The sequence below is a fragment of the Lissotriton vulgaris genome, chromosome 1_2 (genome assembly GCF_964263255.1).
Source record: "Lissotriton vulgaris chromosome 1_2, aLisVul1.2, whole genome shotgun sequence".
Lineage (NCBI taxonomy): Eukaryota > Metazoa > Chordata > Amphibia > Caudata > Salamandridae > Lissotriton > Lissotriton vulgaris.
Window position 1 is genome coordinate 256417191 of NC_141686.1, and position 14058 is coordinate 256431248.

The following is a 14058-nucleotide window of genomic DNA, read 5'->3' on the forward strand; positions in this document are numbered from 1 at the left end:
AGTGCCCGAAAACAAACTTTTCCTTTAGATGGTTCCATCCATTTACTATGCTCTTTTTTTTCAACCCTTTTTTCCTCTATTTCCCTCCAAAGGCAATGCTGTTTTTCTGTGTCTACCACTTATTTCTATATTTTGTGGCTTTTTATGTTAGTATTAATGCACTTTTTGGTGTGAAATGCCTTCAGCAGGACCGCCACATTCTTAGACGCCACATGAAGTCCAGGTTACCTGCAAAACACAAAACAAAGTCCTGATGAATTACTTCCCTAAAAGAATAAAAAGGCATGAACCATCTGAGCTTCCACCAATCAAAAAACAAAAACGGAATTTGGAACCCTTATCCATCCTTATCCATCCATTGATGGCCAGAAAATAAACAGAATGCTATCACAGTGCGCCTGTATCAGAGGGCATATCACGTGTAGTGACTAGTGAAAACTGCTAACATATGACTGCTAACATATGACCCTCACACCGGAAATGAATAAAAGTCTCAAACATAGGCCTATAAACAGCTAAAAAATGTAATCAAGCAAGATCTTCATGATATAAATAATTAGCTGGTCAGTCTGATTTTCAAAAGAGGTCCTAAAATCAGACCCAAAGAAGCAGTCAATGCAGTACAAAGGGAACAGAAGCCCACAAACATGGCTGACTCAACAGGGAACTCCTGCAAGTCATTACTGGAAAAGGCCCCTTCCCGAGAAACTCTAACTGTTGAGCTGTGAAGAGCCCATTGGAGGAGGAAGGACTGACACTCTTGTTGCTTTATAAAGCCTCCTCCTAAAAGCCCCAAAGTCGGATACTACAAATGAATACAACTACACAAATAAGTTTAGCTCTGGGTAAGGCAACCAAACGTCAAGAATACCACCTACATCACCAAAATATGCTTCTAAAAAATACAAACTATAAGACGCAGAAGTAGCACAGTTAGACGGTGCGCTGATGCTCTGCTCTAGTCATTGGTTTGCGTCAATAGTGATGTAAAAGGTGTGACTCAGCTGGCCTACTCAGATCATGAAAATTTAGATTTTCCTAGCCTCTGTGTCTTAGATTATATTAAAGACAATGAGACGAGTATTAGATTTCTTTTCTTGCTTTAATAAACACAGCAGCCAAAAGAAGAAATGTCATTACCCAGAACACCCTGGGAAAGAACTACTAAATTACATCACAATAGTATAGCCAATAAGACTTTGAAAATAACAATAACTATCTTGGCTGTGAGCAACAAGCCGCCCTCTTTTCTTGAGAGAGTCAATCAAGATGAAATTCAGAACACAAAATTATAGATTAACATAAAGTTAATATCACAGTCATAAAATCCATAAAGATGGCAATAAAGAAAAAAGAGCCATGCCTTGAAATGCAGAAGAAGGTTGAGAAATCCGTAAGGAGGAATCCAGAGGAGGCGATACACCAGTCGAGTTAACTGGATGTAGCCTAACTTATTGAAGGCACTAGGACTGCAGATAAAAGAAACCAGACACCAAGGCTAGGAAAGTCTCAATTTTATTACAAGACCGGAGGCTCATATTTTGCTTGTTCAAAGCAATGATATAAGAAGTTAGACGGATGAGCAACTGGTTTACAATAAAAGGTTTCTGACGTATTAACGTTTCACCAATCTGAAGATACGAGAATATCATGTAAACTTGCCCACTCCAAGAAAGCCCTAGAGGCCATATCCCCTCTGGCTGAGCGGGCACCAAAGGAATCAGTGGATATGCCAGCCAAAGATATGACACGTCTAACCCAAAGGGACAAAGTAGGAGCAGAGACGAGCTTTTGGAGTTTTTGAAAGGAAACAAGGAGTTGGGAAGAGGAGAAACTTCTGAGATCTGTTACATACATTTTTAAACAATTACCAACACATAATTTAGGTTAGGAGGGGAAAAAGAAAGAATAATGGACTGACGATAAATTAGATTTGGTATATCTGTTACCTTGAAAATAATCTCCTAAGGAAGAATAATGGAAAGATGATATATCTAGTGCTCTAACATCAGAGACACGGTTGATAGATACCAAACATAAAAGAATAGTGAACTTTACAAATATATGTTTGATGGATAAATCAGCCTCTTCTGGCCATGAAATAAAAAACACAGTACCAATGGTTTTCCATCTGCTCTGACGAGTGCTGCAGAGATTGTCGATCTGTAGGTATTAATGCTATAATAGACTTTCCCTTGTGAAGCCAAGAGGCTAGGAAACTAACTAACAAGGTTACATTTGCTGAAAGGGGATCTGAATCCCTGTCCAAACACCACCTACACCAGACTTACCAAGCTGGCTTGTGCACTTTTGCTGTGCCCGGAGCCCAGGATTGTTGGACAAGCCAGGCAGACTCCTCTGAAATCCTCATTGCTATGAGGTTTAGGGAGCCCTCTAGAATGAGATTGTGATGAAGACGCAGATGGTTGAGAAGTAAATCGGTGAATGGAAGAATCCACATCTAACTCTAAGGCGAGATCTGGGGCAGCAGAGAAAATCATTCTCCCGTTCCAAGCATCTAAGTAACTTAGTCAACAGAGGAGTTCTTCCCTGGATTCTAAATCCAGGGTTACCGGATCTGGGTAACCTAACACTTTGCACAGATGACAAGTCTCTGAAGGGCCCTGTAATGCAGAGAGTTGGGGGAAATTGCTTGAATGGAAGAAGCCAGAAGACCCACCAGACGAGCTGGCAATCTGAGGAAACACAGAGGAAGAGATAAAGCGTGAAGTATCTCCTTTTTTATTAGATCCACATTTTGATGAGGGAGTTGCAGAATTGACCGAGAAGTGTCTATGACAAAACCTAGAATTTCAGACATTATGATGAAACCAGAGAAGACATTTGAACATTAATTAGGAACCCTAGCCTTGATAAAAGATCCTGACAGAGATTTTGGTGACTAAGTCAGAAACAATTTCCCTTTGGATTATTTAAAGCATACTCTCATGAATACACACCACTTGCATATGCTTCTACTAACACTACCGAATCATAGCAGGAGCCAAAAGCTAATATAAAAATGTTTTATTAAATGGATCCTTAATTAGGGTTCAAAAGTTAAAAATACAACGTAGATAATAAATCAAATGTCAATACAACATATTACAATAATCCTCATAAAATTAAAAGAAACTGGGAGAATATAATTCATCACAAGATTTGGAACATATGAAGCACACCAAGTACATGAATCAAAAATCATAAAGGGTTCAACACTTATTGATGTTCTGTTGTTATTTTATCAATGGGAACCCATTCAGTGTGGTGTTAAACACAACTAGCGATGCGTTTCGGTGGTATAGTGTGGTCCAACCACCTTCTTCAGGCTTAAAGATACAATACGGTGTCTTGCAACACTTTCATCAAAATTGATGATAAAGAATTATAAAAGGGGATCTGTTTCCTCCCAAACAGTATATCTTCACTCTTATGGATTTCTCAGTCATAGATGGACTGGAAACAAGGACAAACTCTCACTTCTATCCTTTGATAAGACCAATAGGTGTACAGCCACTGATGACTCTGGCTCAAGATAAAAATTATATTAAAAATGATCTCCACTCGCTGTCTCAAGGCTTCTATTGCTAACCACTAGTCTTTGTCACGCAGCCGGTAGCCTGGACTCAACAGCCTCATGGCGTGCTCCAGACATTACTTGTTTGAAAAGAGATTTAGGTGAGCCAGAAGACAAGACTTGTCCTGAGCCATGATTAAGAAATCATTGAGATAGACAATGAGTCTTAATTAGAAAAGTAAGCGGGGAAGGAGGTCGAGCACAATTGCACCTATCCTAAATTGTTTAGTAAAAAGGAATTCTTTCTAGGTGTCACGGACTGGAGGTTTACAAGCCTCTAAATCTCCCAATACAGATGTCTTATTTATAGCTTCAAAACACACAGTGGTCCAGCACACTAGTACATTCCAATATTTCAATAATAATGACAATTTTCTCAAAACAATGAAAACAAAAGTTCAGTGGAATTCATTTGCAGTACTTTCTTTATTTCTTTATTTTTCTTCAATTAAAAGACTGTAGCCAATGCGTTTTGTCCTTCATGGACTTCTTCAGGGCTACAAATAACACATATATACATGTTATACAAATACTGTACATACATTTACACTATTTACAAACAAAACCAATTCTTTTACAAAATGCTTTGTACATTTAGCCACAAATTAGCTTAACATTATCCATTCCATAATGCAATGTTGTACCATTAATAAACGCCATTCCTATAAAACTCCACTGTTTACATTTATTCTATTACTTGCAGTGTGCAAGTCATGGTATCTTTCTAGGAGAAAGGATTTAGAGCTCTCAATGTTGTATCCTATTTAGGATCTAGTGGGCTAACAAAAATTATGATTTTATTATCATTCCCTATGCGGGATCACTTAGGTGGAAAGTTAGTATTTCTTACCAGAAAAAGTAATATTCTTGGGTCTTTAGCAAACGTCTTACATCGCTCCCCAAATGGCATCCAGCCTGATCTCAAATTGCCTAATATATAGGGATAGAAGTCAATTCTTTAGCCAGCCAATCCCTAAATTTTGTATTTAAAAAAAGGATATATATATATATATATATATATATATATATATATATATATATATATATATATATATATATATATATATATATATCCCTAAGTCAGGGCATAGTGCATACATTTCAAAATCTCTGTTTATATTCAATGAGATTATGACGGCAATACTCCAGTATCCAATGATTGATCCTAAATTTAAAAAATAAAATATCCATAGGATGGTATTTATAATTTCCCTATCACACATAATAATGACCACACATAAGTAAATTCCTTTTACTAAGCTATTTTACATCGACCACTGCTAGTTATGGTGGCCCTGTGCCCCCGCTGGTTTTTCTTTTTAAAGGGGTTAGGATCCCTTAGTGACAGTTTATATTGAGTAGTGTGCAAGTCATGGTATCTTTCTAGGAGAAAGGATTTAGAGCTCTCAATGTTGTATCCTATTTAGGATCTAGTGGGCTAACAAAAATTATGATTTTATTATCATTCCCTATGCGGGATCACTTAGGTGGAAAGTTAGTATTTCTTACCAGAAAAAGTAATATTCTTGGGTCTTTAGCAAACGTCTTACATCGCTCCCCAAATGGCATCCAGCCTGATCTCAAATTGCCTAATATATAGGGATAGAAGTCAATTCTTTAGCCAGCCAATCCCTAAATTTTGTATTTAAAAAAAGGATATATATATATATATATATATATATATATATATATATATATATATATATATATATATATATCCCTAAGTCAGGGCATAGTGCATACATTTCAAAATCTCTGTTTATATTCAATGAGATTATGACGGCAATACTCCAGTATCCAATGATTGATCCTAAATTTAAAAAATAAAATATCCATAGGATGGTATTTATAATTTCCCTATCACACATAATAATGACCACACATAAGTAAATTCCTTTTACTAAGCTATTTTACATCGACCACTGCTAGTTATGGTGGCCCTGTGCCCCCGCTGGTTTTTCTTTTTAAAGGGGTTAGGATCCCTTAGTGACAGTTTATATTGACTTTATTTTATGCTCAGAGTTCAGTAACACCAACAATATTTCGCATATTCTATCATAATCCCCCATTATTTCAGCAGATATATAGTAAAAACAGTAAGTTTTCAACTGGTCATAGTATTTTCAGAGTACCATCCCAAAGTGCCCCAAAATTTTTTTAAGCTGCATGTATTAGCTGTCCTGTCGATCTATGTTAGATGTTATTTTTCGTATAATGTAGTCGATTCGTGGCGCCATCTTAACCGCCCCAGATTCTTACATGCTGTATATGCTAACCACCACTGTATAACATGGAAAAGGTGATTTGGCACTATAGAAATGAGTCTTCCCTGACTTCTGAGGAAGGCTACTGCTGATTTGAGAATCTTGGTGAAACACCAAGTGACTGAAGAGCGATCAAAAGGTTGAGTTTTGAATGGAAAAAGGACTTTCCCCACTTAAATTGAAGAAACTTCCTGTAAGTTGGATGAACAGTAACTGTCAAGTAAGTGTCTTGAAGATTTAGACGCACTAACCAATCGTCTTGAAGAAGTAGATCTCTGAGAAGAAGAATGGTCTTCATCTTGAAATTATGCAAGAGCTGGCAGCCTGGATGTCCGCCAACTGCCTGAAACTTAATGGCAGCAAAACCGAGGTGCTCGTGGTGGGGGGATGTCCGTCGGTGTGGACGTCGGCGTGGTGGCCATCCTGCCTTGGAGAGACACCGGTTCCTTGCCAGGAAGCCAGGAATCTTGGGATGTGGTTGGACACCAACCTTGCCTTTGAATCCCAGATTGGTCGTGTGGTGGGGACATGCTTTGGAGTCCTAAGAACTCTGAGAAAGGTCTTGGACTTCCTGCCCACTTCCGCTCGTTGGACGCTGGTGCATGCCTTAGTCACCTCACGCCTAGACTACTGCAATTTTCTGTATCTGGGGGCCACGGGAAAGGCTCTCAACCGCCTACAGGTGCTGCAGAATGCCGCCGCTCGCCTTATTTTGAGGCTTCCTAGAAGATCTTCCTCTAGGGCAGCACTTCAGGCTCTGCACTGGCTGCCTGTGAGGAGCAGGGTGGAATTCAAGGCCCTTGCCACGTGTCACCGGATTCTGGGTGGCAAAGCCCCTGCCCCGCTTCAGGGCCTGGTGACCAGGTATGAGCCCACAAGGACCCTGCGCTCCTCCTGTACAGGCCTCCTGAAAATTCCTAGAATTAGGAAAGCGCGTATGGGGGGAAGGTCGTTCAGATTTCTGGAACCGAAGCATTGGAATGACCTTCCGTCTGAGATACGCCTGGAGTCATCAGAACCTCTGTTCAGAAATAAACTTAAGACCTACCTATTCAGACGGTAGCCGGTTGCGCTAGCTGTTAACTGCTTACTCCACTTTTATAGCGCGGGGACACGCCTGTAGGCGTACACCAGGCGCTTTACAAATGCCCCTAATAATAATAATAATAATAATAAATAATATGGTATACCACAAAGTTGTTGAACACCTTTAGATTGATGACTGGACAATACTTTTTTAGAATTAGGAAAATGGAGCTGAGGAAACCTGATGGATCGAAAAGTAGTCTTTTCTGTAGCCTGTTTTGAGAGAAGGAATTGCACTTCCTCCTGCACAAGGAGAAACTGATCCTGTGAGAAACAAAGAGGATGGGTAAGATGACAGTGTGTCTGAATTTGATATAGATCTGTGCAATAACCCTGAATAGTCTGAATCACCAAAGCATCTGACGTTAGAGACAACCAAACATCTAGACAATACGCTAACCTGCCTCCTACAGGAGGAAGGACAAAATTGGAAGTTCTTAAGTGAGAATTGATCATCTTTGGCTCTGTATCCTCTGTTCCAGAATCCACAGGAATGACTGTCCTGTCAAACAGAGTAGCGGAGCATATCCAGGCTTACCTTCCGTGTGGTCAAAGGTGCAAGAGCCACGAGAACTTTGGAGCCGGAGGAGCGCCCTTGGACCAGCGCCGTCAGCACCTCATTGCCGCCAGTCGCACCGCCGCTCCGGGACTACAGTTCCCATGAGCCTTTGCGGCGGCGCGTTCCCTGACGCGATCAACGCGACAGGAGGGGCTTCAAAGGAAGCGAGCCCTCGGCGGAGCGGGGGGTCCTGCCAAACAGAGTAGCGGAGCATATCGAGGCTTACCTTCCGTGTGGTCAAAGGTGCAAGAGCCACAAGAACTTTGGAGCCGGAGGAGCGCCCTTGGACCAGCGCCATCAGCACCTCATTGCCGCCAGTCGCGCCGCCGCTCCGGGACTACAGTTCCCGTGAGCCTTTGTGGCGGCGCGTTCCCTGACGCGATCAACGCGACAGGAGGGGCTTCAAAGGAAGCGAGCCCTCGGCGGAGCGGGGGGTCCTGCCAAACAGAGTAGCGGAGCATATCGAGGCTTACCTTCCGTGTGGTCAAAGGTGCAAGAGGCACGAGAACTTTGGAGCCGGAGGAGCGCCCTTGGACCAGCGCCGTCAGCACCTCATTGCCGCCAGTCGCGCCGCCGCTCCGGGACTACAGTTCCCGTGAGCCTTTGCGGCTGCGCGTTCCCTGACGCGATCAACGCGACAGGAGGGGCTTCAAAGGAAGCGAGCCCTCGGCGGAGCAGGGGGTCCTGCCAAACAGAGTAGCGGAGCATATCGAGGCTTACCTTCCGTGTGGTGAAAGGTGCAAGAGCCACGAGAACTTTGGAGCCGGAGGAGCGCCCTTGGACCAGCGCTGTCAGCACCTCATTGCCGCCAGTCGCGCCGCCGCTCCGGGACTACAGTTCCCGTGAGCCTTTTGCGGCGGCGCGTTCCCTGACGCGATCAACGCGACAGGAGGGGCTTCAAAGGAAGCAAGCCCTCGGCGGAGCGGGGGGTCCTGCCAAACAGAGTAGCGGAGCATATCGAGGCTTACCTTCCGTGTGGTCAAAGGTGCAAGAGCCACGAGAACTTTGGAGCCGGAGGAGCGCCCTTGGACCAGCGCCGTCAGCACCTCATTGCCGCCAGTCGCGCCGCCGCTCCGGGACTACAGTTCCCGTGAGCCTTTGCGGCGGCGCGTTCCCTGACGCGATCAACGCGACAGGAGGGGCTTCAAAGGAAGCGAGCCCTCCGCGTCGCGGGACGCGAGCGGGACGCCCGGGGCGAAGCCCGGGCAAAGGGCGGGCCCTCTGTGGCCCTCAGAGGCCCGAAAAGGCCAGGCGAGGCCACCCCCCTGTTGTTCACTGCTCGGTATCAATAAGGTATCGCACAAAGCTGACTATATCTCACCGCGTAGTTGTTATTTGACCATCGTACCTGACCCCTACCCTGTTACACCGCTCATCCATCCTGTCTACTCGCTATAGCCTGAAGGCAACATGGGGAAGAAACGGGTACCTGTTGCTACTGAGTCACTCAATACCATGGACTCCTATGTCATACAAAAGGTCAGTAAGATCAATAATGAGAGAAGGCAATCCTTAGGCATGAGCCAATCCCCAGTTCTGGCACTAGAAAGCCCGTCCTCAAGCGCATCAATCACAGTGACGTCGGATATACCGCTAGAGACTCCCACAATAAGTAGTTTAGATCTTATCCCACAAGATCATGGCAACGAGGAAGAAGATTCTGATGTTTTAGTAGATTTGTCTGTTAACACTGGTCTTGATTCTAATCACCGGATTGTTACAGTGGAAGATGCATTATCACCGGAGCAGCCCGTACCAAGGGCCGTGAGATCTTGCAGAAAATCTCAGTCAAAGCGGGGGGGAAACAACAAGGTAGGAAAAAGCTGGCCACACCACCCCCAAGACGTAATGTGAAAAATGTGGAATTTGACGTTGAAGAGGAGTCAAGACGCATTATCGATGATGACCTATTTAATCGGATACAAGAAATGATTGACATTAAGATCAGGACAATCATTAAGCCTTTGATCAGGAAACTGGACAAACTAACTTCAGAGGTCAAAAAGGTGGGCGGAGTACATAGTAAGTTGGTCGAAGAGGTAGAGAATTTATCCTCACTTGTTACAAAATTGGTGCCCACAGATGCGGAGGTCATATCACCTGTGAACGCATCACAGACCACACAACAAGAGCAGCCATTACCATCCCCATTAATATCGGCACCCAGACAGGATGCAGCGGTAGGAGTCTTTTCCACCACAACAACCGCCGCTATAGCAGGATCAAAACAAGAGGATGACTCAGCCCAATTTATTCTGGAGGCCTCCCCGGTAGTGCTTGTATTAGCAAATGTCCCTGTTTTATCACAAGATAAAATAGAATCTAAACAGGGTCTGAAAGATAAAGCGCTACATTGGCTCACTACTAATATGCATATGACACAGCAAGGGTTGGATAGTTTAGCAAGGGATATTGTCATGACTAGGAGGGTACCCTGGATCGGGAATAAGCCCAAAATATTTAAGGGGGACTGCGTAATCATAAACTTTGCTAATGCGGATGTCCTCCCAAACATTCTGAATAACATCTTCCCACCCCAACGTCGTAGCGGTTCCATAATCCCCCTCACCCTAAAATTTTTCTTTAGCGAGACCCAGCTTGCCACTTTCTTTAACACCCCTAAAGCCAAGAGAGCTACTAATGCCAACAGCTGGGAAGGGGGTACTAGATCTCGATACCCTAACAACCGTTTCCAGCCCAGTTCTAACTTTGAGAATGGAAGATTTAACTACCCGCAAGAGCCAAATTTCAGGCCTGCTATGCCATATGAGCCAGTTACAAATGGATGGGGTCCTGGCTTCCCGAACCAGGATTTTATTGGCCGGAGAAATAGGTTTGTGCCACGGATGAGAAATGACCAGTTCTTGTTTCACCCAAACACGCCACAACCAATGTGGAATACAACAGTTATAGGTCAAGGTCAGGTAGCTACTCCCTTTGATTGGGGAGGCGGAATGGGGAATAGGTACGGTCCTCTGTCCGACCTAAACAACTGCGACTGACTTAAGCTTGGAACTGACTCAGAAAGCGAGGCTAGAAACATGCCATCATTAAATACTGGTCAATATTATATTGGTGAAGATCACAGCGAGTCTTTCTTTAGAGAAGCTTCAGAGAGCAATGAGCCGCGAGAGTGCGACCTCCCCCTGTTATCTGATCAGACAGAGGCCTGTGAAAAGCTGAGCCTGAATACAGAGCTCATACAGAGCCTTCCTGAAGTGGAAACAAGCGAAGGGGCTTTATCCTCACGAACAGCGGAAGGTTGCTTGGGGGGAGTAAAAGAGCTTAGGACATCTACTGACCCATGTAAAATCATAAGTTGGAACATAGCAGGCTCAAATGCAAAACGCCAGGACAACGCTTGTTTGAGCTTCGTCTCAAACCATCACATCATCGCTCTGCAAGAAACGTGGGACACATCCGCCAATTTTTGGTGGGATGGATTTAACAGTTTCACCAAACCCGCTGTCCCCAGCCGCATGGGAAGAGCCAAAGGTGGTCTGGCAACCATGTTCTCTTTAGATTTGAAAGGTAGCTATAGGCAGATTAATACTGACTCCGTCAACATTTTAATAGTTGAAAGGGTGATAAACAACAATAGTAGGACCATTTACGTAAATTTTTATAATTCTGGGAATAGCGAACATAGAGGCCGCAATGTTGCTAACCTAGACAGCATCTTAAATACAGTATTTCAGAATATCAAGTTTACTTTTTAGTTAATATTAGGTGATTTTAACATTCATTTATGCAACTTAGCCTGTAAGGGAAGTAGTGACAATGATAATGAGGATGACGAGGAGGCCCCCTTGGGACCCCACTTTGAACATTCCACAGAGGGGTACGAGTTAGAAGAATTTCTTGCTAACTACGACTTGTATGAACCTGACAGGGGCCCGAGGGCACCAACTTTTACTGGCACCCAACATGGATCAGTAATAGACTACATCTTTGTCTCACGAGGCATTTTAAACCGGACTATGGACTACCGCACAGTTACAATACCGTATAGCGACCATAATCCTGTTTTACTTGAAGTAGCCTGGGGATCCCAGATGGGTGCATCGCCAATATCGTTAAAACCTGTACATGCCCTGAGGCCCTCCGATCAAGATAGACGTTTGAAATGGGCTAAAGTGATCCCGGAGAACTTTTACGAAAAAATTTTTCCTAAAATAAAAGATAAGGTGGACATTTGCAAAAACATCGGCGCCCAAGGTAAAGAAGTAATAGCGGCGTATGAGGCAATATGTGGACAGGTGGCGAAGGACCTTTTAGCCAAACCAAAAAAAGGAACTCCTGGGAAAAAGCGCTGGTTTGACTCTGCATGTTCAAAAGCCCATAGAGCACTGCTGGTAGCCTTAAAATCCTCGCCCCGGGTCGGAGATGACATCACTAGATTAAGGAAAAACTATAAGGCAGCCATAAAGAATCGCAAGGATGTCATCAAGCGCGAATCATGGGAAAATCTCCTCTCAGCGGCAGTATTGAAGGATAGCAGGAGATTTTGGGAGATTATCAAACAGCCCCTATTTTCGATGATAAAAATGATCCCATGGATTGCGTGATCACCGACGAAAAGTGGCTGCATCATTTTAAAAATGTTTAGGAGGGTGAGGATAAAGGAACTAAAGACGCCCTATTGCCTATAGTAGCCGCTCACCCTATCATTTTTAACTCGGAAGAAGTGGATAAAGCACTATTAGCCACAACAAGACATAAGGCACCTGGCCCTGACGGCGTCCCTGCTGACTTCTTTATGTACTCACCTAAAATGTGGGCAGAGGTCCTGTCAAATGTGTTTAATGCAGTTAACGATAATCAAGCCCCGAGTTCTTGGGCCACATCCACCATCGTCCCTATTTTTAAAAATAAAGGCCAGCGGGATGATCCCACTTGCTATAGGCCTATATTTATTTATTTATTTATTTTTGACACTTATAAAGCGCTACTTATACCCTTAGGCGTCAAGGCGCTAAAACCATTATTGAAAGGGAGGGAAGAAAGAGTAGGCAGAAAAAACGAATAATCAGTGTAACAGTTAAGCATGGTTAATGAGAGAACAGCCAGGTTTTCAGGAGTTTACGAAACTGAAACAGCGTAACACTCCGTCTGATGTTGAGAGGCAAGGTGTTCCAAAATCTGGGGGCAGCCACAAGGAAGCGACGGTCTCCCCAGGACACTGTTTTGGTGCGTGGAACAGACAATTGATTTATATATCTCTTCTGGCCTCAACCATAAAAATTCTGGGTAGAGCACTGTTGGCCAGACTGAGGGAGAACGTTGAGAGCTGTGGTGGGTTGTCTGAATTACAATATGGATTCAGAGAAAGAAAAGGGACCATCGAACAATGCATAAACCTGCACCTACTCATCTCTAAATATACCGTGGCCAAGGAGGGTTGCGTGTTTCTTGCATTCATGGACCTCTCTTCGGCCTTCGACCTGGTTAATAGGTCAAAACTGTGGGTGATCTTGCTTGAGATGGGTATCGATGAGTCGTTGGTTGTGTTCATGGCCACCCTGCATCAGGAGCTTTTTGCAGCTGTCCGAGTAACAAATGACGGTAGACGCACCCCTTTGTTTAAATCCTTAAAGGGTGTACGGCAAGGCTGCATCTTAGCCCCCTTACTGTTTACCATATATATCAATGGATTGGGCGGTCACCTGCGGGGTCTGGAAGCTGACGTTCCGTATGCAGGAGGTGTCAAAATACCGGCACTCTTGTATGCAGACGACGCAGTGTTGATAGCCCGCACTGGAGTAGGCTTACAGCATCTCCTGGACGCATTTGGTTCTTTTATGGAGAATCTGGACCTCAAGGTAAATGCCTCCAAATCACACACAATGGTAATGGGGCGTGAGAGTAACAAAAAAAGACATAAATCATTTTTTTGTAGGGGGGTTCAAATGTAACGACATTTCCCTATTTGGGTGTAATATTCGACCAAAAAGGATCTTGGGGCCCACAGATAAGAGCAAAGAGGTTGGCAGTAATAAGATCGTCCTCAGCAGTACTGGGTTTTGCTGGTAAGCTAGGGGCTAGGCCCATGGAAGCTCTTTTAAAAATCTATATGAGTAAACCGGCGGCCATAGCGTCATATGGCTCCCCTTTGTGGGGGTATGTAAATCTTGACCCAATCCAGAGAGCATAGAATAGATTCATCAGATCCCTGCTCTCTGTACCACAGTCAACCCCAACGTATTCTATTCACAAAGAGGTGGGCTTACCCTATTTGTCAGATACCTTGAGCCTGGCACCATTGATTCTGTGGTTGAAAATGTGGACTAACGAAGATCTCCCCTTGAACCACAAAATTCTGCTCGACGTCTTATCTCTGGACAAATATAATAGTATCCCATGGTTGGCCTATTTAGGGGAAAACATTTACAGACCTGGGTCGCCCGGAACTTTTTTATCCCCAGATAAAATTAGGGTACAGGATATAGCCTTCATTAAAAAGCTATTCAAGGAGAGGCAGGAAGCACGGCGGGAGGAATATGAACTGTTGAAACCAGCGGTTTATTTATTTGTGTAATTTATATAGCGCGCAGCTACCCCAACATAGCATT

At 43.8% G+C, this 14058-nt stretch overlaps 1 protein-coding gene and 1 long non-coding RNA gene across 2 annotated transcripts in view; one reads left to right on the top strand and one right to left on the bottom strand.

The window, feature by feature from the left end:
- Positions 1–14058, bottom strand: part of LOC147736441 (uncharacterized) — a 453286-nt gene that overhangs the window by 233884 nt on the left and 205344 nt on the right. The window lies entirely within an intron of this gene.
- Positions 1–14058, top strand: part of LOC147736442 (uncharacterized) — a 40186-nt gene that overhangs the window by 4516 nt on the left and 21612 nt on the right. The window lies entirely within an intron of this gene.